Raw genomic sequence first — 6,000 nt, 5'->3', positions numbered from 1 at the left:
TATTGTTCAGAGAAGTCATGAAATCTTGAATGTGTGTGTGTGTGTGTGTGTGTGTGTGTGTATGTGTGTGTGTGTGTGTGTGTGTGTGTGTGTGTGTGTGTGTGTGTGTTCAGTGAAGTGTATCAGTCTCTGCAGTAGCTTCCAGCTGCAGCAGTCAGTTCAGTTTCTGTTCATTCTGACTGAGGGAGGTTTTTGTACGACGCTTTTTCACTGTGTGAACACATACTGACTGCTGATGTAGTGAAAACTCTGACAGTAGTAAACTGCTGCATCTTCAGTCTGGACTCCACTGATGGTCAGAGTGAAGTCAGAGTTTGATCCACTGCCTGTAAAACGACCTGCAATCCCTGATTGTCGAGTGGTAGCATCATAGATGAGCAGTTTAGGAGTTTCTCCATCTCTCTGTTGGTACCAGGCTAAATAGTTAGAGCCATGAACATCCTGACTGGTCCTACATGTGATGGACACGGAGCCTCCCACAGCAGAGCTCACTGCTCCAGGCTGAGTCACTGTGACCTGGCCTCTGGACTCTGAGGACACAGAGACAAACACATAAAGCAGCGTCACGGTTTAGTCGGCTTCATTTCAGAGGGACGGATGTTGATGGAGGAGAGGACTTTGATTCTCTGGACTTTACCTGTGAAGCAGCAGCAGAGGAGAGTCCAGATGAGGACGCAGATCAAAGTCATGTTTGTGATGAGGAGGATTTCTGTGTCTTCTGCTGTGATGAAGGACAGCTGTCAGTCATCCAGTGTTCAACTCTCAGGACTATAAACTCTCCCAGAGCACTGGAGCATGGTGCTGCTGATGCAAAGTGGCTCTCTATGGAAATGCTCTGACTGACTCCAACAGGGACTTGGATTACTGTGATGATGCTGCTCATCAATGGATCAATCACTTCATCAGAGTATTGATCAGGAATGTGTCAGTGCTCATTTATAAGAGTCTTTGCTTTGAGTTTGATGGAAACATTTTCTTCTGGAAAATCTCCCAAATTCACTACAACACACATCAACATCACTGTGGGACGCATTTAAACACAAATATTGTTTTTAATTCATGGCGGTAAAAATAAACATGAGTTTATGATAATTATTTACATTTGTCAGGATTTGATGGAGAGTTTTTCTTCAGGAATATCTTGATCATCATCAATTGATTTTGGTGAAAGTCAAGTTAATATTGCTCATAGACGTCTAACATTTCTAAAATGAATAGTTAAACACATATGTATCATTTCTGAACCAGTTTTTAGTAATGGAACCATTTATTGAATGCAATGTGTGAACTGTGAACGTGTTTGTTGAGTTTGTTAGTGTCAGAGTCAGAGAGCGTGTCTCTCTACAGTCACAGGTTTTTGTACGGCGGCTCAATGACTTTGTATCACTGTGGTTCACGTTCGGTGGAGGAACCAGACTGCATGTTGGAAGTAAGTCAAATGTTTGAATATATTATCATTTCAGAAGTCATCGGTCTTTGTCTTCTTTTATATTCAACAATGTAGAAACAAATAGTTGTCTTTTCATTTTGATGGACGACTTTTCGACATTTATGTTGCACGAAGAAACAAAGTTCACAGCAACAGAAATTTAAAAACGAATTGTTCGGAAAGCAAAACTTTAAACTGGGGAATAAATCATAACTCACAACTTTAATGGTGAAGTTGCATCTTGAGTGTTTGTAGTTGTAGTTCAGTGTGTCAGAGTCAGAGAGCGTGTCTCTCTACAGTCACAGGTTTTTGTACGGCGGCTCAATGACTTTGTATCACTGTGGTGGACTTTTGGTGGAGGAACCAGACTGAATGTTGGAAGTAAGTTTCTGCACAATAATACTAAAGTAATTATTCTAAAGTCATGTTTTAAATGTAGTTTGTGGATGTTTGAGGCAGATGAATACATCTTGTTTTAATGGTACACTTTTAGGATTCATGTGTTTATTTCTGCTCCTTTATCATGGAGACGAACTCAGAGCAGCTTCACTGAACATGTATTTACTCATTCCTCTCCTACTGGAACTAAAACAGATGGAAATGTGAAAAAGATGAAACTTCTACAAATGTTTGAAAAGTTTTGGTTAATTTTGACCTCAATTAAAATTATTTTTAAACAAATTCAGAATCAGAATGATTCAAACTGAGTTTATCTAATTGAAGATGAAGATATTTGAAAATGTGCAAAACGTCTTCATTGTGTCAAATATTGTTTCCAAATGTTTAAATCTTTGAACAGTTTTTAATGATGACTGACATCCACATGAAGAACGTTTGATTGTAGTCACTTCATTTTCTGTACTTGTAAATGTTTCCACTAAATATTCATAAGTAATGTTTAGTTGATGTTTCTGATGATGAAGCTTTAATATTTGTCCACATGTTGATGTTTGATCTGCAGTGTAGTTTGATATATTTCAGCTCATCCTGTATGATGACTCTCTCTGTGCTGATATGCATGAGAGGCTTCTTAAAGGAAGTGAAACAATGTGTGAGTGAGTGACTGCTGGAGCAGAAAGAACATCTGACAGAAACTCCTTAAAGGAGCAAATCAACTCTCTCACAGTCAAGGTGTCCACGTGTCTGGTGCTTGATTGACAGCTGTGTGGTCCCTGTCCTCTAAGCTGATCGGTGTCTCCTAGGTGATGTCCGTCCCACCCTGACGGTGCTGCCCCCCTCCAGTGAGGAGCTGCAGCAGGGGAAGGCCACGCTCATGTGCCTGGCCAACAAGGGCTTCCCCTCAGACTGGAGTCTGGCCTGGAAGGTGGACGGCAGCAGCAGCAGCAGCTGGGAGCAGAGCAGGAGCCCCGGGGTGCTGGAGAAGGACGGCCACTACAGCTGGAGCAGCACCCTGAGGCTCCCTGCAGACCAGTGGAGGAAGGTGGGCTCTGTGACCTGTGAGGCCACCCAGGGCTCCCAGACTCTGCTCTCAGAGACACTGAGGAGAGACCAGTGTTCCCAGTCCTGACCTGACTCACTGGGACTCTGCTGCTGGTTTCACTCTGATGCTGATCTCAGGCTGCACTCTGTAGCTCTTTATGTCTGTTCATCTCTGGCTTTCTTTCACTCACTGTCTGAGTTGTTGCATTGATAAAGTTGTTTTGCTTAAATTTAGATTGATTTGAAACAATAAAGAACTTTTCAAGAAGATAATTGTTTTCATGTATATTTTTATGAAAGAAACAGATGTTGCTGTTTTATTAGTTCAATAAAATCTAAAGATTGAGTCTTAAGATTCTAAAATTGCCTGCCAATTTCTTAAGAAAACAGCTGCAAGTTAATATAATGCCATTTTCAATGTTGTTTTATATTTTGAACAGCAAAAATAGGTTTTGTTCCTGATTTTGATTATTTTACCACATTAAAGAACTTTTCATCAAATTAGTTGTTTTCATGCATGTTATTGAAAAATAAACAGATGTTGCTGTTTTTTATAGTTCTATTTATTTTGTCAATATTTAACACACCTCAGTTTTTAATATTGTTTTCATATTTAAAAAAACAAATTTGACAAATAATACTTTGAGGTTACTGTGATCCTGACATGATATAATTAAATCCATTCTTTATTCTAGATTCCTTAAATCTGATTTAAAACAATAAAGAACGTTTCATCAAATTAATTGTTTTAATGTGTTTTTCATGAAAGAAACAGATCTTGCTGTTTTAATAGTTCAATAAAATATAGAAAGATTGAGTCTCAAGATTCTAAAAGTTCCTGGCAATTTCTTAAACAAGCAACTTCAAGTTAATATAATGCGATGTTCAATGTTGTTTTATCTCCTGAACACAAAAAAAATGTTGTTGCTAATTTTGATTATTTTACCACAATAAATAACTTTTTATCAAATTAAATGCTTTCATGTATGTTATTGAAAAATAAACAGATGTTGCTGTTTTATTAGTTCCATTAATTCTGGAAACATTCAACACAACTGAATGTTTTAAAATGACTCGGACATTTCTACTGAAATAATGTAATAATACTACAATGCTGTATTTAATATTGTTTTCATATTTAAAAAAAAATAAAATTTGATAATCCATATATAAAGGTTACTGTGACCCTGACAGAATATAATAAAATCCATCCATTATTCCAGATTCCTTAAAACTGTATTACTCTGATTGAAATTATATTTTTTTTGTATCAAAGCTGAATCTTAAATAGTTTAAGGAAAATTTTATATACTTCATGAATATCACAAATTAAGTTTGTCATTGGTAGAAACTCTCATGTGGAAACATGTTTAGAAGTTTACAGAAAGTAAAATGAATATGAATGAACTGCAAAGTCTGAGAAGTTATCATTGAATTGATTAATAACCTATTTCAACAAAATTACCATTAAAACGTACTACAGTATAAATAGTATTTCCTGACATTATTCTGTTATATCGTCTTCATTGACAGTGAAACGTAAAGTGTCTGTATTTCTGTGCAGCTGTTGAGTGAGATCAGTTCCTCTCCAGCTGAGGAGGTTTTTGTACGACGGTGTATCACTGTGTGAACGGCCAGCTGTTGCACTGCTGACAGTAATAATCTCCTGCATCTTCACTCTGAACTCCACTGATGGTCAAAGTGTAGTCAGATCCAGATCCACTTCCACTGAAACGATTTGAAATCCCAGTATAACGAGTTGTAGCCTGATATATCAAGAGTTTGGGAGATTCTCCAGATTTCTGAAGGTACCAGTGAAGGTAGTTACTAACACCTGAACTGGCTTTACATGTGATGGAGACAGTCTGTCCTGGAACAACAGACTGAGGTCCAGACTGAGTCAGGATGATTTCTCCTGATGAATCTGGAAAACATGAAAAAGAGCAGAAGGGTTCTTGAGACAAATCCAGTTTGGAGAAAGATGATCAACATCCAAACAGAAGAGTCTCATTTCTTTAACATGGAGAACAGATGGAAGAAGGTCAATGCTGCTTGTTCCACTGTTTCTCCATCACAGCAGAACATGATGGTGGTGAACCAAAGTGTTCAGAAGAGAGTCTCACCCTGAACAAGGAGCCCCAGGGTGGTCAGCAGTAGAGTCAGTGACATCATCACGGTGCTGCCGGCGTGTCAGTGTCTCTGAAAGGCCTGGACAGCACTGATCAACACTGGCCTCTTAACGGCTGGGAGCAGAGAGGCAGGACACATATGCAAACACACAGAGTCAGTGAAGTGCAGCTGTCCTCAACACTCCATCATGTTTCCTCCTCTCTGCTGAGAGCTCAGACTATTTCAATGATCTGTGATGGAATGATTCAAGAAACAGAACGTTCATTTTGAAACTGAATAGTCTACATGTCATGTAGCGCTCTCCTCTAAAGTCATTTTCTTCTTGTTTCCTGTTTTCAGTTATTATTCCCTGTTTTATTTTGCTATACTCACCTTTGTCTCTCCTTTCAGAAACTTCACTTCCTGCCCTTTTGTGGTTCCCACCTGTGTGATTGTCTGCTTGGCCCTGATTGATTTCACCTGTCCCTCGTTATCACCCTCCTTTCATTGTGTATTCAGTAGTTTCCTCCTCTTGTCTGTGCCAGTTTGTTTTATCTGTTTTACTCAGAGTATCAGCCGTAAGTTCCATTATTCACTGTCTTGGATTTGGAAACCTTTGTTTTGGGGTCTTGAACCGTGCCTTTGAGTCAATACTTAATATTCAAACTTCTCCGTGTATTGAGTCCTTTGTCTGTTGGTACCAGTGTTCTTGATATAACGCAGAATCAGAGAACACTTATTTGAATAAGTAGTCATTCCAGTTATGAGCCAGAATGCAAATCATCTGTGGTTCTCTAACACAAGCCCTTACAGACATGATCAGTGTCGGAGACAGAAACAAGTACTGACAACAGACTGCAATCAACCAGAAGCAATGCCAAGTTATGTCATCGCTCATAACAACAAAGCTTAAAAGAGGAAACTATGAACAGCATGACACTAATGCCACCTTCTCAATATAAACCCAAAGGTAAAAGTAACTCAACACCGTTGAGCTTCAACATTTCTTTAACCTTTTTCTC

The 6,000-nt window shown here is 38.7% G+C and overlaps 2 gene segments (V, D, J or C); one reads left to right on the top strand and one right to left on the bottom strand.

The window, feature by feature from the left end:
* Positions 1-207: 207 nt before the first annotated feature.
* LOC306791196 (Ig kappa chain V region K-25-like) lies at positions 208-689 on the bottom strand. The segment is given in 2 exons: positions 638-689; positions 208-530 (listed from the first exon to the last, which is right to left on the bottom strand).
* A 708-nt stretch (positions 690-1,397) lies between these two features.
* On the top strand, positions 1,398-3,055 carry LOC306791682 (Ig kappa-b4 chain C region-like). The segment is given in 2 exons: positions 1,398-1,429; positions 2,632-3,055.
* Positions 3,056-6,000: the final 2,945 nt, after the last annotated feature.

This window comes from Melanostigma gelatinosum (genome assembly GCF_949748355.1).
Source record: "Melanostigma gelatinosum genome assembly, chromosome: 17".
In the NCBI taxonomy this organism is placed as follows: Eukaryota; Metazoa; Chordata; class Actinopteri; order Perciformes; family Zoarcidae; genus Melanostigma; species Melanostigma gelatinosum.
This window is presented reverse-complemented; position numbering and strand designations above follow the sequence as displayed.